Below are 24865 nucleotides of genomic sequence, written 5' to 3'. Positions count from 1 at the left end.
CTCAATAGGGCTATGTGAATGGCCAACAAGAAAGAGATTGTTGTGTGGACCTTCAGGGAAAATTCTTTAAAGGTGATTGACTCACCCAGGGAATGTGCTCCACTGGTTTCTTTCCCTTTGCTCTCTCTTGCTGGGGAGGGTCCTTGGACTTTGAAGAGCAAAGTCACATATTAAAATGAAAATGCAAAAGCTTAGAGGGTCTCTGATGACATCAGACCTGAACTTTCTACTTTTGGACTTACGTTAAAGAATAAACTCTTCTGGGTTTACGCCATGATTGTATGTGTTTGTGCATGCATGTGTGCTTGTTAAGTCCACCTATTTCTAACAAATATATCGGATAACTTTTTAATCTTGACAAAAACTGACAAATGACTAAGCTGTATGCTGAAGTTATGCACTTTTTCATGAATAAAATGTATCTCCCTATTTTCAAACTGTCTTTTGATTGTGGCTAATATCCATAATTTTAATAGGTAACAGGTTCATCCTTGTTATAACAAATTCTATGTGGTCTATAAAGATTATTGGTAATATAGCCAACTATGGGATAAAAGTACAAGTTAGACTCCAGTGGAGGACAACAGCATAGAAATGACACCAGACAAGGCCTTGCAGGAGATGACTGTAGCTTTCCTGTGATGGAGAAGAGGAGTGGGAAGAACGTGTAGGCAGAGGAAAGAGAGCAGGCAAGGATGCGTGGGCTTGAAAGAATATGGCATTATGGGGAATGGCAAATGGCTTGGCGTGACTACAGAGAGGGTGATGGAGCACTTTGGGAATTACATACATAACCTTCAGGCCACACTCTTCTAATTGGAAGACCACGAGTAAAACACAGCTTTGCTGTCTTACCGGGTACGTTGTCAGTCAGAAGGCAAACAGGTGGTTTGGGGATTCGGAGTATTCAGTCCACAGAATCATTAACAGAGGCCCCATTTGGGTTCTGGGGAGGTCTCACTTTTTTCCAGTTTATGTCCCAACTTTACCATAAGAAAAGTGTCAGAGTTGTTCATTCGACCTACATTGTAATTTAGCAGTTTATAGCACCAGACTCTGCTTCTGACTGATGACCACGTCAGCCGTGAGGCTACATGCAAAAGAGGCTTAGCTTAAGGGAGTTAAAGAAACTTTCTGATTCTCTGTGCCATAAAATAAGAATTTTCAACCTTCAGCCTATCATTTTCTTTCTTTAACTGCTCCAGTACAGTTAGAATTGGCCAGCTCACACCATAATCCTTGTATTTCTTATGCCCTTAAAAATGGTCTAATGCAGAAGTCTATGCAAAAGTCAAGGACCAAATACAGCCCACTGCCTCTTTTTGTAGAGAAAGTTTTATTGGAACACAGCCATGCTCACTGGCTTATGTGTTGCTTCTTTCATGCTGTAATGGTAACACTGAGCACCTTCAGAAGAGATCATCTGGCCTGCAACGCCTGAAATATTTACTATCTAGCCCTTTACAGAAAAAGTTTGCTGACCTCTGGTCTAATGCAAGAGATGGGAAACAAATTAAATCTCAAAGTAAATGCCAACCTCTCACTTCTGCTGAGTTATTAGAGTCCTGTCCCCGGACTCCGGCAATAGGACAGCTCCCTGTCTAAGTGGTGCTCCCGCCTTCTCCTCCCCAACTCTTACACCCCCCTGCCACATACACACACAGACTGGAGGTCTGATGACAGATCTTTTCCTCACTGGCTCTGTGGCCAGGAGTGACCCCTTTGGCCTCTTTGAGCCTCCATTTCCTCACCTTCAAGAGTCACATTGAGGGGATCCACCTCCTAGTGCTGTTACCAGGATCGAATGAGAAAGGCATGTGAAAAGCTCCTGTGAACTGTAAGCTGCCCTTCGAATAGGCAGGCATATTGGGCTTTCTATTCTTGTTACCACATTATTTTGTTTCATGCAGTTACATTCATTTATTCAGCAAATATTTATTGAAAGCCTTTGAAGCAAAAGTTCACATTGGGTATGGATGGGTAGATGGGGAGTGGAAAGGGACAGTCCAAGAGAGGAATCAGAAATTTTGTCCTCAAAATGTTTATTGTCTAAAGCGGGAGTTTATAAGCCAGCTTCCGTTTTTTTTGTTTGTTTGTTTTTGAAACCAGGTCTTACTCTATTGCCCAGGCTGGAGTGCAGTGGTGTGATCATAGCTCACTGCAGTCCTAATCTCCTGTGTTCAGGTGATGTTCCTGCCTCAGCCTCCCAAGTAGCTGGGTCTATGGAGGTGTATCACCATGCCTGGGTTTTTTTTTTTGAACTAGAGACAGGGTCTACTATGTTGCCCAGGCTGGTTTCAAACTCCTGGGCTCAAGTGATTCCCTGCCTCAGCCTCCCAGTGTTAGGATAACAGGCATGAGTCACCATGCTTAGCTAAGCTTTCCATATGATATGCTGGAGTGGCAAACAATCCTCAGATCTCAGCACCTTACAATAAAGGTTTATTCTCAGTCATGTTCATATCGCCTGCAAATCGGCTGGTGTGTTCACCTCATTCTGAGAATCAGGCTGAAGGAACAACCTCTATCTGGAACACGCTTTACATGTCAGAAGGAAAAGAAAGAAAGCAGGGAAAGAAAACAAGCAGCGTGATGGCAACTAAAGGGTATGTTCCCATCTCGTTGGCCAAAGCAATTCATGTGGCAAAGCCTGATGGGAAAGGGGCATGAATGTCCTTTCCCACAGGGAAACACAGCATGGCATTGAGCCACAGGTTGGAATGTATGAGCTTCTTGCAGTGAAGGCAGCAAGTAGTTGGGAACGATCATGCAATCTAACAGTGTACTAGTCAGGGTTCCCCAGAGAAACAGAACCAACAGGGAATATGTGTATATACACATATATCTGAGGAAATTTATTATGGAAATTGACTCAAGTGATTACAGAGATTGAGAAATTCCACCATATGCGTTACACAAGCTGGAGAACCAGAAATGCCAGTGGTCTAATTCAGTTTGAGTTGCAGGGCCTGAGACCCAGGGGAGCCGATGATGTAAGTCCCAGAGTCCCCAGGCCAGAGAACTGGGAGCTCTGATGTACAACAGTAAGAGAGCATGGATGTCCCATTTCAAGAAGATAGGTAAAGAGCTCAACATTTCTCTGCCTTTTTCTTCTATTTGAACCCTCAATGGATTGGATGAGGCCCATCCACATTGGCGAGGGCGGATCTTCTTTACCAAGTCAACTGATTTAAACGCTAATCTCTTCTGGAAATGCTCTCACAGACATATCCAGAAATAACGGTCACCAGCCATCTGGACACCCCTTAGCCCAGTCAAGTTGACACATAAAATTAACCATCACACACAGGGAAATTCACGCATACACAGCAAATACACACACCCACACACACCCCATGTTTAATACATTACTACACCATATATAAAATATATGCACTGTATATATATACACTACCTCATACAGTGGACGGCAAAGGGCATCCAAAGTGCAGGGATATTTCCTTTTTCTGCCACCTAGAAACTAGCTGTTTGACTTTGAACAAGACGCTTAACCAGGCAGAGCCTGTTTCCCCACCAGAAAAAAACAAGATAATAGTACTTGACTTACAGCTTTGTGGTAAGGATGGAAATATTTGATTCAAACTAATTGCAAAACAAAATGTCTAGCATAGAGTTATCACTAAAAAAAGATTTTCTCCTCATCCTCCTTTACCTCATTATTCTTGCTATTTCATTTCAGAATAACAGGGAATGCTTGGTGGACAATGGCATTTAATCTGAGGCCTAATATTTGAATAGTATTTGAATAGGCAGCAGAGAAACTTGAGTAACTCTACAACTCAGTTTCCTCACCTTTAAAATGGGGATAATAGTAGTAATTACCACTTAGAGGTGGGATGGGGATAAAATGAGTTAATACACAGGATGTGCTGAGAACAGTCCTTGGCATATTGCAAGCATTATGTGAGTGTTTATTAGAGACAGGTACACATGCGAAAGCTGAAAGTGGGACCGAGGGAGGAAGGGTGTTCAGATGGAGAAGTTGGGAAACACAAATGCGAGGAACAGGGAAGGTGTGAGGGCTGCCCGGGGACCAGAGAGCAGATGGTTGTGGTGGAGTGTGTGTGAAGTGAGGGGTAGGAGATTCGATTCGGCTGAAGAGGCGCACAGGGGCCTGAGCTTGCAGACTTGCTTTTGCAGGCAGCAGGACGTAATTTGAGCTATGCTTCAGGAAGATCACTGTTGTGAGCATGTAGAATGGATGGGAGAGGGCAGAGATGGGAACTAGGAAGGCCAGAGGAAGACTTCGCAAAACATGGTGGAGTTTAATGACTGCCTCCTTAGGACAGTGAGAGAAAGCATGGAGAGAAAGGGCTGCTGCATGAGGGAACTGGAAGTAAAATCCTACAGGCCTGCAGCCTGCTTGAGTTGGGATGGCGTCAGGGGAGAAGAAAGGATGGGGAGGAGACACGAATAAGGTTGAGGCTTCAAGTCTTGTTGAAGATAAGAAGTTCGCTTTTAGACACATAGAGAATGAAGGTTATGAGGACAGTCTGTAATATTACCTTGCTTGAAAGTACAGCAATTAAGGATTCCTTGTTCCTTAGAAAAACAACTTGGGAACAGGTGTTAAGATGCTGCCCCGTCATTTCCCCACGATGTGAATATTATCACTCAGATTTCTTTCCGAACTCCAAATAAGATCAGCTGCGCTGAAGATTGTTATTCTACTTATTAATATACTTTAAGTTCTGGGAGTTGAACAATGAGAACCCATGGACACTGAAAGGGGAACACCACACTCTGGGGCCTGTCGCGGGGTGGGGGACTAGGGGAGGGATAGCATTAGGAGAAATACCTAATGTAGATGATGAGTTGATGGGTGCAGCAAACCACCATGGAACGCATATACCTATGTAACAAACCTGCACCTTCTGCACATGTATCCCAGAACTGAAGTTGTTTTAATCAGAGGAATGAGAAGGGAGCCAGATGGCCTGAGAGCATGCTGGTGTGGTATGAAGGGGAAAGCAGGTGCTAGTGGGAGATTGAGAGCTGGAATCTGAGAGAAGAGAGCAAGGGCATGGAATACAGGTGCAGAACGGGAGGTGGGACTATGTCCTCTTCCTAAAATATCAACCTTTTATGTGTCCAGTACATTACCAAGTGAAATAAACAATACTATAAAACAGTGTACAATAGAATATTTTTATTTAAAAAATCCATTCCCTACTATGCAGACAGAAAACAGAATGAGATCATGTCCTTTGCACGGACATGGATGGAGCTGGAGGTCATCATTTTCAGCAAACTAATGCAGAAGCAGAAAACCAAATACCACGTGTTCTCACTTACACATGGGAGGTAAATGATGAGAACACATGGACACATGGAGGGGAACAACACACTGGGGCTTACTGCAGGGTGGAGGGTGGGAGAAGGGAGAGGATCAGAAAAAATAACTAATAGGTTGTAGGCTTAGTACTGGGGTGACAAAATAATCTGTACTACAAACCCCTGTGACATGAGTTTACCTATAAAACAAACCTGCACATGTGCCCCTGAACCTAAAATAAAAGTTTTAAAATGTCAAAAGTATGCATTCTCACGCTTAGAAAAAATACTAGGTTATATACCTAATGTTAGCAGTGATGAGCTTATGGGTGATTAAAATTTATTTCCTTTGTTTCCTGAGTTTTTCTGCATTGAGCACGTATTAGTTTCGTTACGTAAATATTAAATACTATGATAAGGGAGAAAGAGTGGGAGAAAGGAAACATCGCTGGTATATAGAGCTCAGAGCCTTTACACATACAGAAAGACATCACACCCACAATTTATGCTATTGTTTTGTGACATTTAGAACATATAGTCTAATAAAAACAGATGTGCAAACAAGTTTTTTGGCAAGCAACACATTCAAAGATTGTGGCTGCCTGTAGCTGATTACATCGCTGATGTGTCAGAAACAGTGTTTTAAGTTCAAAATGCTTGCTAACAGAAAGCATTACAATACACAGACTAGTTTGAAGAGAAATAGCCTAAAATTTGGATACATTTAAAAGAAAATATTTCAATGTGTTTATATTCCAACTCAGCCTCAAAGAGGCAATCTTTCAACTTAAGAGTCATTTTGGACAACTGTTCTTGAAATTGTCTTGTATAGAAGACCCAATTAATGGCGACTATTGAAAAATATGTTACTTTTTTCTTGTAACCAGACTATGCAGCAAGTAAGAACCCTTTGAGTGATATAGCAAAAAATTAATCTTCAGGCCATTTTAATATAGAACTTACCTGTTTTGTTTTTCTTTCTTTATTGGATTCCTGAGAAAGGAAGGCTGCAAATATTTCCTTCAAGGAAGGTTTGAGGACCCAGTCCTGTCTGCCTCTAGCCAAGAAGAATTTCATTTTGGTTGCTGAAAATTCAAGGAGACTGGCATTTGCAGGAAAAAGAAGTGGCTTATAAATGTTGTAGGGACTTCTCCTGAATCAGATTTATTTCCTAGGGCAGTAGGAATAAAGAAGTCAGTGGGTCCATGGCAATCAGGAAAGGGGCTCTTCTCCCTGGCATTGTTGTGGAAAGGTGACAAATGTCCAGAAAAAAGTGACTAGGGAAGTAGCACCACAGGTATAGGTGTTTTCCAAGCATGGCCTTGAAGGGATGAAGCAAAAGGGGTCAGTGGTCTTCTCAGGGGCAACCAGAATGACCATGCTATAAGTAACCATTTCCTACTTCTTTACCCTACCCCCAAGCCTTGGTCCTGCTTAAGACCCTGGAATCTAGAAAAAGCCCCTAGTTAGAAAAGAAGTCCTGAGAATGACTGAAGTTACATTTCCAATGTATCCCGGCAGGATAGGGACTTGGAGTTGAACTTAAATAATGTCATACATAATATCATATTTCTTGTGCGCCTGAGTTTAAGGACTGTCAAAACCCAGTACAATTCTGACGAAAATGATGGTCCAATGATTCCCTCTTTGAAATGTGCACACATTTTGTGAAGATATAAAACAGCGTGAATGTGGTGTAACCAATTCATGACCGAGGCACTCATCCTCCCAGAGGCAGGGAGGATTGGTTGCTGAAAGTTCACAATTGTGATCCTTTCTGAGAACTGCCCTCCGCCAAAGGAAGCAGTCTTGCCCCTCCCCAGAGGTGGCCTGAGTCTAATAATTTATTGATGCAGGGATACAAAGGTGCAGCCCCTTGCCTCAATTTGTGACAATTCTGAAGGCCCATTTCAGCTCCAGAGCTCCCAGTAAGATTGGCTGAGGCCTCCATTGCAACTGCATTGCAGTACAACTTCTCCCTCTGCTTCTTTCTGCATCCTTCTCTTCCTTACAAATATTCTCAAGTTCATTCCCAAACAAACTGCCAGCATGCAAATCTCTGCCTCAAAGGCTGTGAGTCTGTTTTCAGGACACCCAACTTAGGACAATAAATTCCCCTAAACCTTTCCCATTAAACAAGCACAATAATTTCAATTTTTCCCAAACATAGATAACTTGTACCTTCAGACACCTAATTTTTTGTGATTGCTTAAAAGAAGTGGATTTTGTTATAAATTTTTCTCCAATGAAAGCATTCATAGAATGTCTTAATCAAGAATTGCTAGGAAAGTACAAATTGCTAGGAAAGTACAAATTGTAGACCATTCCAGAACTTCCTTCTCTGATGGACACAAGCCAGAACTGCATTCCAGAAGCTCATTTTTAACATATGGTAGTTGCCATCCACAAAACAACTGTCAAACATCACAGAAATGTAAGATATAAATGGAAATAAAATGCTGATTTATAATGTTTTTATATATCACTATAGAACAAAAGGGATCATGTTTTCATCAGATGCTCTTTGAGGTCAGTACGGAAATCTGCTCCATGACTCTGGGATGATATGAAGCCTGTCTTTTTCACTGCTGAACCCACTAGGGAAAGAAATAGGAAGGTGTAAAAAGGGAGAAAGTAGTAAGCAATCAGTTAGTTGTGATTCTGTATAGCTAAATGCTAATCCTTCTTACTGGGAGGATTACGGCCATGCGACTGAGGGTGTTGAATTGGGAGGGAGGTGTCTATTTTCTCTCCAGAACTTTTGTTGTTGGATCATCCCTGCATCACTGCTACCAATATTCACCAACAGAACAGATCTAGGAATACAAATTAAGAGGAAAAAAATAGAAAATAGAAAAAAGTTAAATAATTTTTTTAATTAAAAAATTTAAATAGTACACATATTTCACCCTCACTCACTAAGATTGATAAAAATATTATAATCAATTAAGTTGTAAAGCTACATATTGAACCTCTAAAATATTAAATGTAAAGATCAGATCTAGAATTATTAGAGACAGATCTTGGGAGAGGCAGAAAGAGTTTGAAACATTTTTATTTTAACTGAAAGACCATTATAAAGATTTTCTCCCCCCTGCAAAAAGCAAGTTCTCAGTGCTGTGTATATTGTTTGTTCACATTTGGACTAAGGTAAGTGAATATAGCTAAGATGGTGCATTGGCCTCTTCACAACAATATGCTACTTTAAGAAGAGAAGCCCAGATTTTAATTGGGGTAACCAAACCCTCGTCTAGTTTGAACTAGACCAAGATATCTGACTTTAAATGATTTGCTTGTGTAAAATCAACAAATTAACTAATTGTTATTTACACTGTTGGTGTCACCAGCTGGATATAACTTCCTACGTGTGCCCAAAGTATCTCTACAACTGCCAAAGGCTTCAGAAGGCAGTCTGGGTTGCCCACATGCCACTGTTCAGCTTCCCAGGGTTATTGGAACAATGGTATAATACTAATTTGACAACAGTTTTCTTTGTATAGGCATTTGTTTTTAAGAAAAGATGTAACAGGAAGAAACAAAATTTGAGAAAATCTAGAGAAACAATGAATCCCAATTGTGGACTATAAACATTTTATTTCTTTGATGTAACTTACAACGGTTGGCAAAGAGATAAGGAAAAAACTCCAAGCACTTCACGAATATAGAAATAGAAAAAAGAACGCAGATACCCATTCAGTTTGGGGACTATTACAAATGGAATTGCGTCTCCCGCAAATTCATATGCTGAAGCCCTAATCCCAATGTGACCACATTTAGAGATAGTGCCTTTAAGAAGGTAATTAAGGTTAAATGGGGTCATTAAGGGTTCAGATCTAATCTGATAGGACTGATGTTCTTGTAAGAAGAGGAAAAGATACAGAGACCTCTCTCTCTCTCTCTCTCTCTCAATCTCTCTCTCTCCCTCCCTCCCTCCCTCCCTCCATGTGTGTCTGTCTCCCTACAGGCTGCTTAGAGGAAAGGCCTTGTGAGGATATTGAGAAGGCAGACATCTGTAAACCAGGAAGACAGGTGTCAACAGAAACCAACTCTGCTGGCACCTTGATCTTGAACTTCCAGCCTCCCGATTGTGAAAAAATAAATTTCTATTGTTTAAGCCCCTTAGTCTGTGGGATTTTGTTACGGTACCTTGAGCAGACAAATACAGGGACGTTGGTGATAAGTTTCAGGAGTTTGTCAGTGCACTAGAAAGACCTTGATGAGTAGGTATAGGGATAATGTCACCCCTTCCCATACTTTTCATCTGCTCCCACTTTTTAAAGTTTTGGCATCATTGAAGTGCTTTCATTTTCCTCATTAGGTTTTTGCATCTCATTTCTTCCTCTCTTCTTCTTTCTTTCCTTCCTTTCTACTTTTTCCATATTTCTTGGTGGCAGGTAGGAGTAAACTGTGGGAGGCAACTTCACATGCTGCCTTAAGCCAGAATTCACCCAGTTATCAATTAAAAGAAAATATACTGAGTACTTAACTATGTGCAAGTTCTGTACCAGGTTCCTGTTAGAAACAAAAGGGTGTGGGTCCTCTAGACCTGTGTTATGTTCCTCTTCAGGCTCCCAATAAAATAATGAATGGCTCTTAATTACATGATCAAGGATTTTACCCCTTGAATGAACAGAATTACGGTAAGTGCATTGCAGATCAACAAAAACAATATTCTACCATTCAGTTTTAAGTGATGAGTATAAATTGGCAGGTTTTTAAATGTACTAATAAAATATTTGGTGAATAAGACACAGACATTTGACTGAAAGCTCCCAGTTTTTAAAGAATTTCCTTCCCTGTAACTCTCCTCTTCTCTTGCTTAGGAAGCAAGTCAGGAAGCTGTGGCCTACCTGACACTCACTCATTTAGTGAGATACCAATTCAGTTCATCTTGGAATCAGCATCTAAATATTCACTTTTATTTTGGTCAACCTGGGTTGGGACATCTGTATTTCCAAGGGGAAATGCTAACAAAATGCATTTTTAATGGCATGGAATAATTATTAGTCAAAAGGATGAAGAGCAAGGGCCAAGCGCGATGGCTCACGCCTGTAATCCTAGTACTTTGGGAGGCTGAGGCGGGCGGATCACGAGGTCAGGATATCCAGACCATCCTGGCTAACACGGTGAAACCCCTTCTCTACTAAAAATGCAAAAGAAATTAGCTGGGCATGGTGGCGGGCGCGTGTAGTCCCAGCTGCTCGGGAGGCTGAGGCAGGACAATGGCGTGAACCTGAGAGGCGGAGCTTGCAGTGAGCCAAGATTGCGCCACTGCACTACAGCCTGGGCAACAGAGCGAGACTTCGTCTCAAAACAAAGCAAAACAAAACAAAACAAAACAAAAGAATGAAGAGCAAGTTAGTCCAGTTTACATTACAGATTCACCTTTTTCAAGTATTTTCTTACTTATAGTAGCTGAACCTGTAGCCTGAGACCATGCTGTGTGAGCTTCCTGTTCTGCAACAGCCATTTATACAGTTCTTATGAGTAATTAAGGAAAGCCCATTTTCCTATTACTAGCTATTTTGCATCCGCTATCCCTAGTCACTCTTCACTTATTTCGCATTCTGTTATTACTGCTGTTTCTCTTTTTCCCATATTTTTGATGGTCTCCCATTCACAGAAAGACAATCATCTGTGAAGGGGTGGGGTATTCCAGCAAAGGAACTGAGAATCAGGAGTCCTGGGTTCTGATGCTGCTTTGGCCACATCACTTTACTTGCTTTTAGCTTTGTCTCCTCATCTGCAAAGCAAAAGCATGGGATAGTTCTCTTTCCTAGCACTAAAATTAATACTATATTTTAGAAAAGCATTATCCTATGGCTTATATATAGTTAAATACTTAAGGATGAAGATGGGAAAAAAGTGATTTTTTTAGAGCTACAAAATTACTTTGTTGGTAGGTCTGAAGACCACTCCCAGGTTCAGTGATTCTCTAGGAGGACTCACAGAGCTCAGCATACAGTCAGATTATGGCAATGATTACTGCGTTGAGAGGAAACCAAGAACTGGATGAGGTGATACATGCCTGTGGTCCCAGCTACTTGGGAGGCTGAGGCAGGATGATTGGTTGAGGCCAGGAGTTCAAGGCTGTAGTACTCTATGATTGCACCTGTGAATAGCCACTCCCTCCAGCTTGGGCAACATGACAGAACCCAGTCTCTAAAAAAAGAGAGAGAGAGAGAAAGAAAGGAAAGAAACGAAGCACAATCAGCAGAGGAAAAAGGCACATGGGCAAGGTTCTGGGGGAACCAGGCACAAGCTTGCAGAGGTCCTTCCTTACTCAGAGGAGTCACACAGAATACACTTCATTCTCTCAGCCTAAGTTTGGAGGACATAGCCTAACATTTGGATACATTTAACAGAAGCTGTCAAAGAAAAAAGTTGTGACAACACATGTGAAATATCACTCAGGGAAGGTTGCGCCCAGAGTTTTTACTGGTGGATGGCCACATAAGTAGCCTCTGCCTAGCACAGACTCAAATGCCAGCTTCTCAGGAAGAAAGCTGTTCTGCATAAACCATAGTATTTGTACAAATAGTTTAAACATAGTGGGCCACTCTTGTCAGTTAATCCTGGTGGGAACCCTCTTGAAACCTAAATTCCAGACACCAGCCAAAGGCTAACCTTATAAGCAGGCCTGTCAGAGGATAACAGTCAGACCTGCTGTGTTAACTCTTTTCTGCACAGTTCCATAGCGTGTTTGTTTCTTAAATCACTCTTGGAATTGGCCACTTGCATGCTCCTCTGAGGTGTGGAAAAATTTATATTAATGGCTGGGCTCAGTGACTCATGCCTGTAATCCCAGCACTTTGGGAGGCCAAGGTGGACAGATCACAAGGTCAGGAGATCGAGACCATCCTGGCCAACATAGTAAAACCCCATCTTTACTAAAAATACAAAAATTACCCGGATGTTGTGGCGCACCTGTAGCCCCAGCTACTCGGGAGGCTGAGGCTTGAATTCCTTGAACCTGGGAGGCAGAGCTTGCAGTGAGCTGAGATCCAGCCACTGCATTCCAGCCTGGCGACTATACAAGATCTTCAAATGACCATATCCTTGTACATTTGAGGACTATTCTCTTTCCTAATTAAAGTATAAAGTAAGTAAAACAATTTGTATTCAATGAAATATTATTTTTCTAAACAAATTTAATTTTTTTCCCATTAGTAAAGTGGCATTTCCACTCAAGAAAACTTAGAAAGTAAAAAATAGAAAGACTAAAAACATTGTAAATAGTAGCAGTTTCTAAAAATAATTACCTCTAAGACCATCTTTCAGATATTTGAGCATGATTATCACAATCCCTATTTAAATGATAGTCTGTTATTCTCATTTTTATCTTACAGAAAATTTTTCATATTATCTGAAAACATTTTGCAGACGTCATTTGTAATGACTATAATTAATTGTATCATCATCTATACTATGATGAATTTCCCGGTCATTTAAAAATATTATAAGTAATTCTGTAATGAACATCTTCATGCACAAAACTCTCTATGTATTTAGAATTATTTCTTATGATAAATTCTCAGAAACTGATTTACTAAGCCAAAGGCTATGAACTTTTTAAAAGCTTTTGTCATCGCTTGCTAATGGCTCTGCAAGAGTTATAAAATTTGGGTATTCACTAAGAAAATCATTTATCTAAAGCAAAATTATATTCTCATGTGTTTTTCTTCCAGTGTATTTTGATAGTATTTTTCCCGTTTGCTTTTTTCCCCTTCCCGTAACATTGGCCTCCCATGTTATCTAATCGTCCCACTGCTAGGATGTGCTTTGGGCAAAGGCACAACACTCGTAAGTCTCTTAAAAAGCAAGACTGTCACCTAGGAATCCACATCGTGTCTTATCACAGATCAATTCACTTGTTTCCTGAGCAAACGGGGTATGAGGTCTCCAGGTTTGGACTGGGAGACAAAGGAGGGAGTGGAGGAGGGGACCAGAAGGAGTTGGGATGCTGAGATATCCTTGGTAGGGTGGCTGCATGTTGCAGCGTGCAGCTAGGCCATGGGTAGATGTGAGAGAGTGACAAATGGGTTCTGAAGTACAAGGTGTGAAATGATACTAAAAGATCTAGCCTAATCTTTATTACAGTCTTGCTCAAGAACAGCTTCCACCCACAGAAGCAACAGAGGTCATGCAGCTCAAAGAAACAAGGGTTAGAGCTGGACAGCTTAGACTGGAGCACTCATGCCACTGTCTGCTAACTGAGAGGCTGGAGCACATCACTCAGTTTCTGCTTCTCAGGTCCTTCTTTGGTAAAAGGGGAATAATAGGACATACTCAACCTACCTTACAAGGCTGCTGGGAATCAAGTTCAAATTTGGTAATTAATGATCAGGAAATCATTCACTCTCCACACACAGTTCCTGGAACATGGGATGTATGAATCAGTGATTATTGAAATTAATAGAAATGGTAGGAGAGAAAATCCCTTATGAACTCACAGAGAGGTAGGAAAATGAAGAGTCTTTACCCCATCCTCAGCTCAGTCTGAAACATCAGGCAAGCATTAGGTTCTAAAAAAGGTGGTTTCTAAACAACAACAATTACTGTTGTGTTTTCTGTTGCTAAGAAGCAAATCAAAACTTATTCCACTGGCAATAATCTAGTTTCATTGTGGTGAGAGTATTTTTAATTCTGAGAGAGTCCTACTGTGCCCTAATATTTGCTCTATTGGTTTTTTTAATCAAAAACTCATATATTCAAATGAACTGCTAAAACAAAAATCTCTTGATGAATTAACAATAATTAAGCTTAGCCAGATAGTGTGCTGCCTGTGAGTGTGTGTGTGTGCGTGTGTGTAAGGTTTCCTGCAATTATAAAAGTTTTACACATACGATTTAGGAAATATAAAACAATATAAAGAACCAAAATCTTATTTCTCAAAAGCAACCATCATTAATAATTACCACTACTTTCTCCAATATTTTCTTCTATTCAGTTTTTTAAATCACCATTTGTTCTTTAGGCAACATGGTGAAATAGAAATGTTATTTTAGAGCATACAAAGCTTATTAAAATTTTGCCTCTGCCACTTGCTAGCTATGCCATCATGGGAAGATTACTTAGTTTCTCTGAGCCTCACTTTCCTCATCCATAAAATGTAAGTAATGATATCTACTTTCCAAATCAGGATTCATCAAAAATAACATGCAAAAATAATTAAAGGGCACACAGATCAGTTCTCAGAAACTGTAGTACACACAAAACTACAGACCACACCCAGAACACAAACTAGAGTTCAAATTATTTAGAAGCGGCATAGCAAATAATTTGTATTCGTAATAGGTAACGATGCTTATGCACACTAACAGATGTGGATACAGGAATGTTTTCTGAGCAATGATAATTCTATTGTTAAATATTCAATACAACAATAAGGTCTGACAGAATCACCTTCATGCTGATCTGCTGGAGGTCAGAGAGGCTCAGCCGTCTTCACATAAGGAAGAGGCTGCGTGACTATGAACGACGTTGTTTCACCAATGCTCAGTACATGCTAGAAACATAAATTTTATTTATTCTCTGCTTCCTTTCAAGAGGATTAAAGAGTATAGAGGTGCCAATGCGGTTTAAAATAAGACACGCAGGGAGGATCCCATCCAACAGAACCACCCCGCATATTGATTGAGCACCTACTGTGTGCTAGAGCACTCTGCAGGGGACTGGAGGTACCGGGATAAAGGAGGCCACTCTCCCCTGGAGCTCCCAGGTTGGGAAATAGTTCCTCCAAGTATGATCCAAAGACCCTCTCCTGATCCCTCATATAGAATCATCTAGAGTGCTTCTGAAAAATGAAGAAGAAGAAGAAAAAAAGAAGACTGCTGATCCCTAACTGGGAGTCTCTCCTAATGCAGGATGTCTGGACCTCTCTGCCATTCACCACCTCTCCATTTCATGGTCATGAGCACTGGGGTTTGAGAATTTTCAGAGGGGAGACAGAATTAGTAACAGTGAATTCTGAAGTGCTGTACCAGTGTAGTGGTCTATTCAGCAGAAGCTTGGAGGTTAAGAATGGTGACTTTGGAAAGCAACAGACTTGGATTCAATTGCTGACTAGCTGAGACTCTGGTGGAGCCTTGCAGTCTCTCTGAGCCTGTTTCATCATTTGTCCGATGGGTTTAATGTTACCTACCTCCAAGTGGTGTTGCATTAAATAAGACATTGTTCTACAAGAAAATGCTTAACACATTGCCTCATTCATGGGAGGTACTTGAAATGCAGTGGCCATTGTTGTCATCAGTCACATCACAATCTAGGTCCTACTTTGGCATCAATCAGAGCCCAGGGACATAACACAGGTGTTTCCAAGGCCAAGGTCATCCCAGGCTTCAACAAAATCTTGTCCCTGGGGCCTGGCCATTCACCTACAATAGCTAAGGGCTGAATTCACAAAGACTCATTTTTCCCAGCATGAAAAAAAAAAGGACATGCCCTTCTTCTTTGCCTCTTTTCCTTTGTCTCCCTTTTCCCTCTCAGAAGAAAAGATGCACCACCCCAGGAGAACACAATGGCAGAAACCTGTTACCAGTTTAATCAGATCCCAAAATGGCAGATGGCTACAGCCTGCAGCCTCTCACTGCATCCAAGATGTCTTCATCTGTCCTCCTAGGACCCCAGCAAAATGTTTTTGGCAAAAGCAGAAGGAAGGTATAAAATTTAAGTATAAGGTGCTGCATTCATAGGGGCTTTTATGGGTCTGGATGTGTAATGATGGTTTAATGGCAGTCAAGAGGCAGGTAATTAGGAACAAGCGGCTCTGATCACCCTTGTACACAGCCACAAATAGCTCCTCAACACTCCTGAAACCTTGTTTGCTTTCTCTGAGGCAGAAATCCCACAAGGTCTGCACGTTGCCAGCTGTCGAGCTAACGGACTGCCAGTGTGTTCTTGAATGGGAGCACTCAGCCTGGCGAGGCTCCCCTGAGCAGCCTGCGCTGTCTTCGCCACGTGATTGCTTTTATCTGGCCAGTGCAGGAGCTGCTCCTAATCACGCTGCTGCTTGCCTCCAAGGGTCAAACTGGGGACCATCGCTACCTAAACAAACGAGGAGGATGTCACCTTTGGGGGAGACTGATAAGCAGTTGGCAGGCAGGCCACCGGCAAGAGAAGGCGCCGGCAGCCAGCAGTCTGCAAAGGCCGTAAATATGTTAGGCTCTCAGCAGGGAGACGGGCAATATAGGCACCAAGAGGCCTTTGTTTAATGAGCTGTCAGAAAGCAGGCATGAAATTATGTTTGAAAACATGTGCAAGCTGCAGAAACAGAGCGAGGGCCTGTAAATGGCCCTCTTCCTTCATGCTGGATGTTTGGAACATCTTATCAGTCTGAGAACTGTCATAGGATGAAAGCTATCATTAGCAAACTAATGGTGTTTGAAAGCTACAAATTTTTCTCTTTCTTCTCCATTTTTGACTTAAATGGATTATAGAAAAAAACTTAATGGTTTTTTTCTTTCCTTGGGATTTTGGTAAACATGCAAATTGGAAGAGAACCAAAAACAAACCGCAGAAAAAGTATCTCTCGAAGAGCAAACCAAATGGTTATACTTCGAGTCTCTGCTCGGAACAGTCAGCTGATATTCTTTTCAATTCTGTTGAGACTCTGTTCAGAGAACTCTAATGCAACTCCAGCCAGCATTTTATTTCAATCAGGCCCATAAAAGAAAGCATAAATATAAACTAGATTGTTCTCCTATAATGTGAGTATTAAAATGTGTGGGTAGGTATAATATCACTCCTACCACATCAGTTATCAAATAATAGAGAATAAGTTTTCAAAGACTAGAAACTATTCTTATGGGTCCCATGGTTGTGAAGTTTATTTCTATTCAGGGTGAAACTTAAAGACATTTAAAATCTGCCAGGACTGAGAGGCATCGCTGATTCAGGGCATATTTGGACCCCAATTCCCAAATTCTGAAAGGATGCATGTGGGCTTGATTGCCATACACAGGTCTTTTTCCTTCAGTGCGCCACAACCCTGTATTTCCTCCCTCTGATCAATCCAGGCAGCCAGGAATGACTTGCACAAACCACTTCCCCATTAAAAGGCCCAAGACTAACCAGCTGAAGCTTCTTCAGGAGAGGTGGCCAAATTAGCAGGGAATAGTATCTTTGAGACCCATCTTCTCCCCAGATTGAACAGTAGCAAGCTGCTCCCTTCCAGATTTGAGAAAAGAGGAAGGTCCGAATAGGAAAAAGGAAATAGCGAAGTTCCATTGAAAAGGTAAAGGGGTGAAAGTTAGAGAAACAGAAATTAAAAGACAAAGAAAAACAGGAAGAAAAAAAAATGGTGTTTGCCGTACACCATGCATCAATAACTGATATTCAGAGGACAATTTGTTTTCCTGCCTTTTATGCCTTTTATGCTGGTCCCCTGTGTGTAGATGAGAAATACAAGGTACCTAAGTCATCCAGCTGATATGTGAGCCAGCCCCGGAGCCAGGGCTGGGCACCCAGGGCCCACGTCCCTCCCATGCCGGATTATCATCTTTGAATGCATTCTGCAGGCCCTCTCTCCGGAGCATTCGCATGGATTCTACACGCAAAGCCTGACATAATGTGGGTGCTCAGTTTGCATTTAATGGGGAAGGGAGACCTTTAGTCCACGGAAGACACAAGAGAAAATCAAGACAGAAACAAAATAGGAAGGAGTACAAGCATGGCTATTCTGTGTCCAGAATAGGGCCTGTGAGGCCATGTATTCCATTTCAGTTTCCCAAGTGCAGAGAGGAAAGTCATCCTTTATTAGGGCTGAAACTACACAGCGGCTTGGGATTGTGGAGATTTCCTGAGGCTGTTCTGTGGAAGCTGGGGTTCTTGATATCACCTTTAGTCTGGAAAATATTTTTTTTTAATTTATTCCAGTTCACTCAATATGGAATGCACTCTTATTAGATGCTGATGCTGTGCTAAGTACTGTAGGGAATGCCAAAAGGTACATAACAGGATCTCAGAGTCCTACCCTCCCATTCTCTCCATCCCCCAACCCTCCCTTCATCCACTTGCCACTCCCAGCTTCTTCCAGGAGCTCAGGCGAGGGAGAACGATGGTTTGCCAGAATTAAGAATTTTGTTCTTCAGCATTCGCAAGGACTTATATTTGTTGAATGTCTACTCTGTGCAATAATCTCAGCAATACAAAAATATTCATATTGGTAATCTGTGCTTATTTATTTGAATTATTTTTTGATTTGTTACCATTTACATGGTTTAAAATTCCCTCTTACACTTGTCCAATCACCTAGTGCCCCTATCCAGAGACAAAATAGTGTTATCAATTTCTTAAGTATCATTCCAGACATTTTTCAATGCATATACAAGCGCATTTTTAGGATTTTTGTGGCTTTATCTTTTTTGACATTTAAGCCTCTGATTTCTATTTGGTATATATTCTGGTGTGAGCAGTGAGGGATAGATGCACCTTAATTTTTTCCATAATACTACCCAGTTATTCAAATATCATTTATTGTGTAATCTATTTGCTACCCAATGATGTGAAATGCCCCCTTAATCATATCCTAAAATCCTTAGGTGTACATGCATCCTTTATGTCTATATTCTAAATTTCTATGTGGATTTTGGCCTATGTTAGGCTTCCTATTTTGTTACATTGATTTGCTATTTATTTATATGTTAACATCATGCTCTTTTAATTATTGTAGCTTTATAATATGCTTTAATATCTGATAGGGCTGATTCTAATACATTGCTGCTCTTTTTAAAAATTTTTTTCAGAACTTTTAAGATATTGTTTGGTTTTTACTTGAGGTTTGGAATCAACCTGCCTTGTCAAAAATTACTATTAATATTATGTTATAATTTATTAAATTTATAAATCAACTTAAGAAAAAGTAACATATTGATGACATCAAGTCTTCCTTTGCCTTTCCATTTGTTGAAAGCTTTTGTCTCAGGAACATTTTAAAGTTGTCTTTTTAAGTAGCATTTAAAGTTTATTTCTAAATATGTTATATTTGTTGGAACTCCTGTAAGTGTGACTTTATTGTTCTAATAACTTTTTTTAAGCTACTATATGTTGGCTATGTGCCAAGTCATCTGTTACTGTTTGTAACAGGTTTAAATAAACACCTGGTGGTTTTCCAGACAGGAAATTCTATCATCCACAAATAACTACAGTTTTATTTTCTTCTTTTCAGAAATTATATGTCCAGTTTCTTTATCTTGCATAATTATATGGTCATCTCCAGAAAAGTCTTACATAATAATAGTGAAATTGAAATCCTAATATTCAATGTATTAAGAATAAAACTTGAATGGATGTTAAATATTATCAAATGCCTTTTTAACATTTATGAGACTGATCATATGAATTTCTTCCTGGAATCTATTAATATGGTGAGTAAATTAATAGATATTCTAAAATTGAACTCTCTTTGCATTTTTGCAATAAAACCCACTTGCTCATTGTGGCAGAGACTTTTAGGTACTTTTTTCATGATTTTTATTTTCAAGATATTTAACAGTTTTAGTTTTTTACCCAAAAGTTACCCAAAAGTTATTTAATGACAAGCTTTTAATATCTAGGCAATAAGAACTTTTTGTTTTTACTGTTAAGTCCCAGTTGTATTGCATTGTGAGTTTTTCTAATTTTTGGAATGTACTGAGATTTTTCTCCTCTCATAGATAACTATTTCACTAATGTGTGGCTCCTGAAATCTCTAACACCTCTCCTCTATCTTCCTTTTTAGGTGATGAGCTTGTTTCCCACTTCACTGGAAAGCAAAATGGGAATATTCAGAAGACAAGTTCCACAGCTCCCACAGAATCTTCCTATCTAGCAGGATCTGGACCTTCTACACCTCACTCCCATTAAGGAATTAGCCTTGCTCTTGTTCAAGACTAGCCTTTGCGTATGCCTTAGATCATATCCCCCTTGCTTGCTAACAGACTTTGCTCCAGCAGTTCTCCCTATTTTTCCCCTATACCATCAGCTTCCTCTACTAGGTCATTTCCACTAGTACAAAACAAAACTGTCTCTCTCATCTTAGAAATGGAAACTAACAAAATTGAGTTCACTTCTCCTTCTGACACTATCCCTTTTCTACCTCCCTCACTTTATAGCAAAACTCTTTGAAAGCTGTCTCAATTTCACTGCTTCTATTTCCTCTCCTTTTCTCACTTAAACCTACTGCTGCTGGAACTGGGACTCCACCACCTCACCAGACCCCTGCTTGTCAATATCACCAATGACTTCCATCTTGCTAAATCCATTTCTTGTCCCCATTGAACTTGATCCTCAGTAACACCTTCTCAAATTAACCACTGCCTTCTCATGGAAATGATTTCTTGTTTTCTAAGACACTACACACTTCATTTTCCTTTAACACCACTGGATGCTGCTTCCCAGTCTTGTCCCTTAACCTCCTAGCACTGAAGTGATGCAGGGCTCAGGCAACAGATCTCTTCATCTTTTCTGTTCACTCCATACTCACCCCCTTGGTAATTCCCTTCCAGTTTCATGGTTTAAATTGCATCTGTCTGCAAATGATTATCAAATGGTATGCCTTCAGCCATGGCCACTGCTCTGAACGTCAGCTTATCCATCTAACTGTCAACTCTTTATCTCCACTTGAACACCTGATGGAGGTCTTCAATGTGTCATACCCTAAACTGAAATCTTGATCTTCTTCATCCACAGAATCTGCTCTACCTCATCTCAGTTAAAGGTATCTATGCCCTGGTCTAGAGAGCCTTCAGTAATTAGAAAACATGTATTTTGTGTGTATGTCTTGATAAGTGTTGACTGTAGCTTTAGCAAGGGATAATTCGTTGTCAGGAAATGGTCAGGACAGTGTCTCCAAATCTTTTAAACATGTGCTAACCTTCATATATAGGGTCCTTCTATTACCTTTTTTCAAATCGTACTATAATGTCCCGACCTTCAAAAGACCTTATCCTTGTACATTTGAGGACTATTTTCTTTCTTAATTAAAGTCAGATGGTTGTCTTGTGGGTTTTTTTCTTCCTTTCTGTTTTGTGAGCTGCCTCTTAACAGCTGTGGTGTGTTGCCAGTGAGTCATCAGTGGACAGACGTGAGATTCCTTTATGATGTTAAATGACATATTACAGTGTTTTTTTCTCCACAAACTACAAAAGCTAAACATCATAGGCAATATTAAATCTTATGCAAGAGTTATCTATTTTACAAAATGTATGCTGATTTCTAAAATAGAGTTACACAATTTTTTGGCTGTTTTCCTAACATGTGCTCTATTTCATGAGAAATATTTTCAGAGCATTGGATGATGGTTTCTGGTTTAAACATATTAGACAACAAACAATGGCAAAAAATTCTCTCTGACCTTAAATGCTGGAATGAGGTAATCATTATTAAGGAACAGTTAAATTAAAATTAAGGCATACCAATGTAATCATTGACTCAGGCAAGGGTCATCAACAGATGCTTATACCATTGAAGAATATATTACATGGTTTCAAGTTATCATTATACAGATTACTTATTAATTACAATGGAGAGAATTGCAAGATACCACCTAACTAAGTGATTTAAGCAGGCATCGTTAATAATAAGACAAACTGTCATTTTGTGCCTCCTGATACAACAGGGAAGTTTATAACATCACTTGTTTAGAATTCTTACCAAAAATATTTAACCTGAATGTGACCAAGGGGAAACAAACAAAAAAATGAAAAATCCAGCAATAATAATACTATAATTACATAGGAACAAGGCCTTTGTCTAAGAATATGCATTCAAGGTTGAAGTATCATAATAAGCACAACTCACTGTCAAATAGTTCACTGATGGGGGGTGCAAAATGTTGACAGTTGTTGAATCTAGACAAAGAGTATATAGGTATTCGTTGTACTCTTCTTTCCAATTTTCTGTAAGTTTGACATTTTTCAAAATAAAAAGAGGAAAAGTCATAAATTAGTGGTTCTGGGAAGAGAAAGTATCAGTTGTTCCAGTCATATATCTCTGTAACCTGCACTCACTGCAATGTTTCATTGAGATTTATTAAAAATGACAAGAAGATATGTCTACTTCAAAACTCCAGCAGAACATTTTTCTCAAGATGGTAGACTAAGCCACCATTAAAACTAAAGATGTTATTTGAGCTAAAGGAATAATGAACACAGTCACCATCTAGTTAGTCTCTCAGACTAGCAGGTTCATTCACTCTTAATTCCTCTCCTCTTCCACCTTCCAGCCCCAATATTTAATCAACCAGTCATCAAATACAGAAGATTCTAAGTCACAGTCTCCCCCAAATTGAGTGTCTCTTCTGCATGCATCAGGTACTACATGATCACCAGGAAGACTCCACGACTGTGCATGCCAGTCTTCTGCAGGGAACACCTTCCCTTCCTTCTCTCTCAAGTGACTTTCATCTCTATTCAGGTTCAAAGCCATCTGCTCTGTGGAGATGGCGCTTTGTTGCTCCTTCTGCTGGTTCCCATTGTGTTTCGCATTTCCTATGGCACATCTTGCACAGGGCTGTGCTGTCCTCTGACTGGATGTTTCTGTGTTGGTTCCCATTGCGTTTTGCATTTCCTATGGCACATCCATCTCACACAAGGCTGTGCTGTCCTCTGACAGGATGTTTCTGTGTCTTACCACTGGACTGTACCTCATGGATCTTTGGGTCCCGGTTCCTACCACTGCTAACAGACACACAATGATGTTCAAATTATATTTGCAGGAATTGATGAGGAAACCAGGGAAGACAAGAGAAGCTAAACATGAACTAAAATGAAAAAACTCGTTTTAAACAAGACTGTTTCTAAAGTTTTACTGGCCCAAATTGTATATCTAGTCTGTTATACTATTTATTTTCAAGCTTTGTAAGGGAATCAAGATAAGGTTAATTTGATGCACTGTGATGTCCCGACCCACAGGACAGTGGAAAGGGCCCTGGAAGGGGGAGTGGGAATGGAGGAGACAAGAAAACATGAGAAATGGAGACAAGACAAATAGCCTGATCAAGTCTCGTTTAATAATGGTGGTGCGATGCCTTATATAGGCTGGAAGGGGAAGAGGTTGGGCTAGGGCGGTGACGGGGGGGGGGGGGGGGCGGGTCGTCTCAAATTACAATTGCGCATGCGCCGTGGGTTTGTAATTTTCCCGGGCGTGGGATCGCACCTGCGCCGTAGGCTACATATCTTTCTGGGCGCGAAAAGGTTTGCGCGTGCGGAAAAGGTTTGGGCGCGCGCGCGGGAAAGGTTTAGGTGCTGCGCGGGAAAGGTTTTAGGCGCACGCGGGAACAGGTTATAATGAAGAACCCGGAAATGTGCCATTTTGTCTCTGCTTTGCGGAGATCAAGCAACAGAGGTCAGCTAACTCCGGGCCTCATGGCTCCGGACACTGTGAGAATGTAGAAGGCAGACATTTTGAATACTGGGCTCTGTGAAAATAACTCTGTTACAATGGAAAATCTCGTAAGGCATGGATTGTAAGGGAACAGGTCTTAGGGAAATAGGGTCGTCCAGTATGTCAGAATTTTGGAAGAATAAAGGCTGGAGAAATAAAGCTAACTGGAGTGGGAGTTACCCTAGAAATTTCCAGTCCTTGCCTCTGAGATGCTCACCCCATTGCTGACCAGGAGAGTCAGATGTTGCGATGAATCATGGAGGAGTCACTAGCAATGTTTCTCTCACTCCTATTTTGTTTAGAAACTGGGAGGAATGTGAAACAAGATTTTCATGCTGTCACCCATTCAAGTTCACGTCCTGTGTTTGTTTTTTAGAGATGTGGTGTGGCTCTGTCCTGCAGGCTGGAGTACAGTGGCATGATTACAGCTCACTGCAACTCAAATTCCTGGGCTCAAGAAACCCTCCCATCTCAGCCTCCTGAGTATCTAGAACTACAGGTGCACCACCATGCCCAGCTAGATGTTGTTGTTGTTGTTGCTTTTGTTGTAGATACAGGGTCCTGCCAATTGCCCAGGCTGGTCTCAAACTGCTGTCCTCAAGTGATCCTCCTGCCTTGGCCTCCTAAAGCACTGGGATTACAGATGTGAACTATCGTGCCTGGTCACTTAAGCTCAGTTTTAATGCAGCTGTTTTGTGATAAAAGACTGTTCAGTTCTGTGATAAAAGACTTCCAGAAAACTTCTTCAGCATCTTGTGTAGCACCATGCAAGGGCATACAAATATTATTTTGAAAATAATATATTTATAAGGGAGCAACTGGGAATCAAAACCATATCTAACATTAAATTTCATTTCCAATCTGAATGGATTGAAAAGCACAGGGGAATTATTGTTTAATGAGTACAGAGTTTCAGTTTGGGATGATGAAAATATTCTAGAGATGGATGGTAATGATGGTTGCACAACAATGTGAATGCACTTAATGCCATTGAATTGCGTAGTTTAAATGGTTAGAACGGTAATTTTTATGTTATGTATATTTTACCACAATTTAAAAAACATGAAGGGAGAAACATCTTGAGTTAAAGAGAGATATTTTTATATTTGCCAAACCACAGATTTTTGAAAAGCTGTTTGGAAAATTCTGAGGGAATCTCTCTTTCCATCCTGGCTCTGAGGAATTCACTTACATTGTTGCATGACCT

This window comes from Piliocolobus tephrosceles, chromosome 8 (assembly GCF_002776525.5).
Source record: "Piliocolobus tephrosceles isolate RC106 chromosome 8, ASM277652v3, whole genome shotgun sequence".
In the NCBI taxonomy this organism is placed as follows: domain Eukaryota; kingdom Metazoa; phylum Chordata; class Mammalia; order Primates; family Cercopithecidae; genus Piliocolobus; species Piliocolobus tephrosceles.
The sequence above is the reverse complement of the archived record's forward strand: the minus strand, read 5'-3'. Positions refer to the sequence as shown.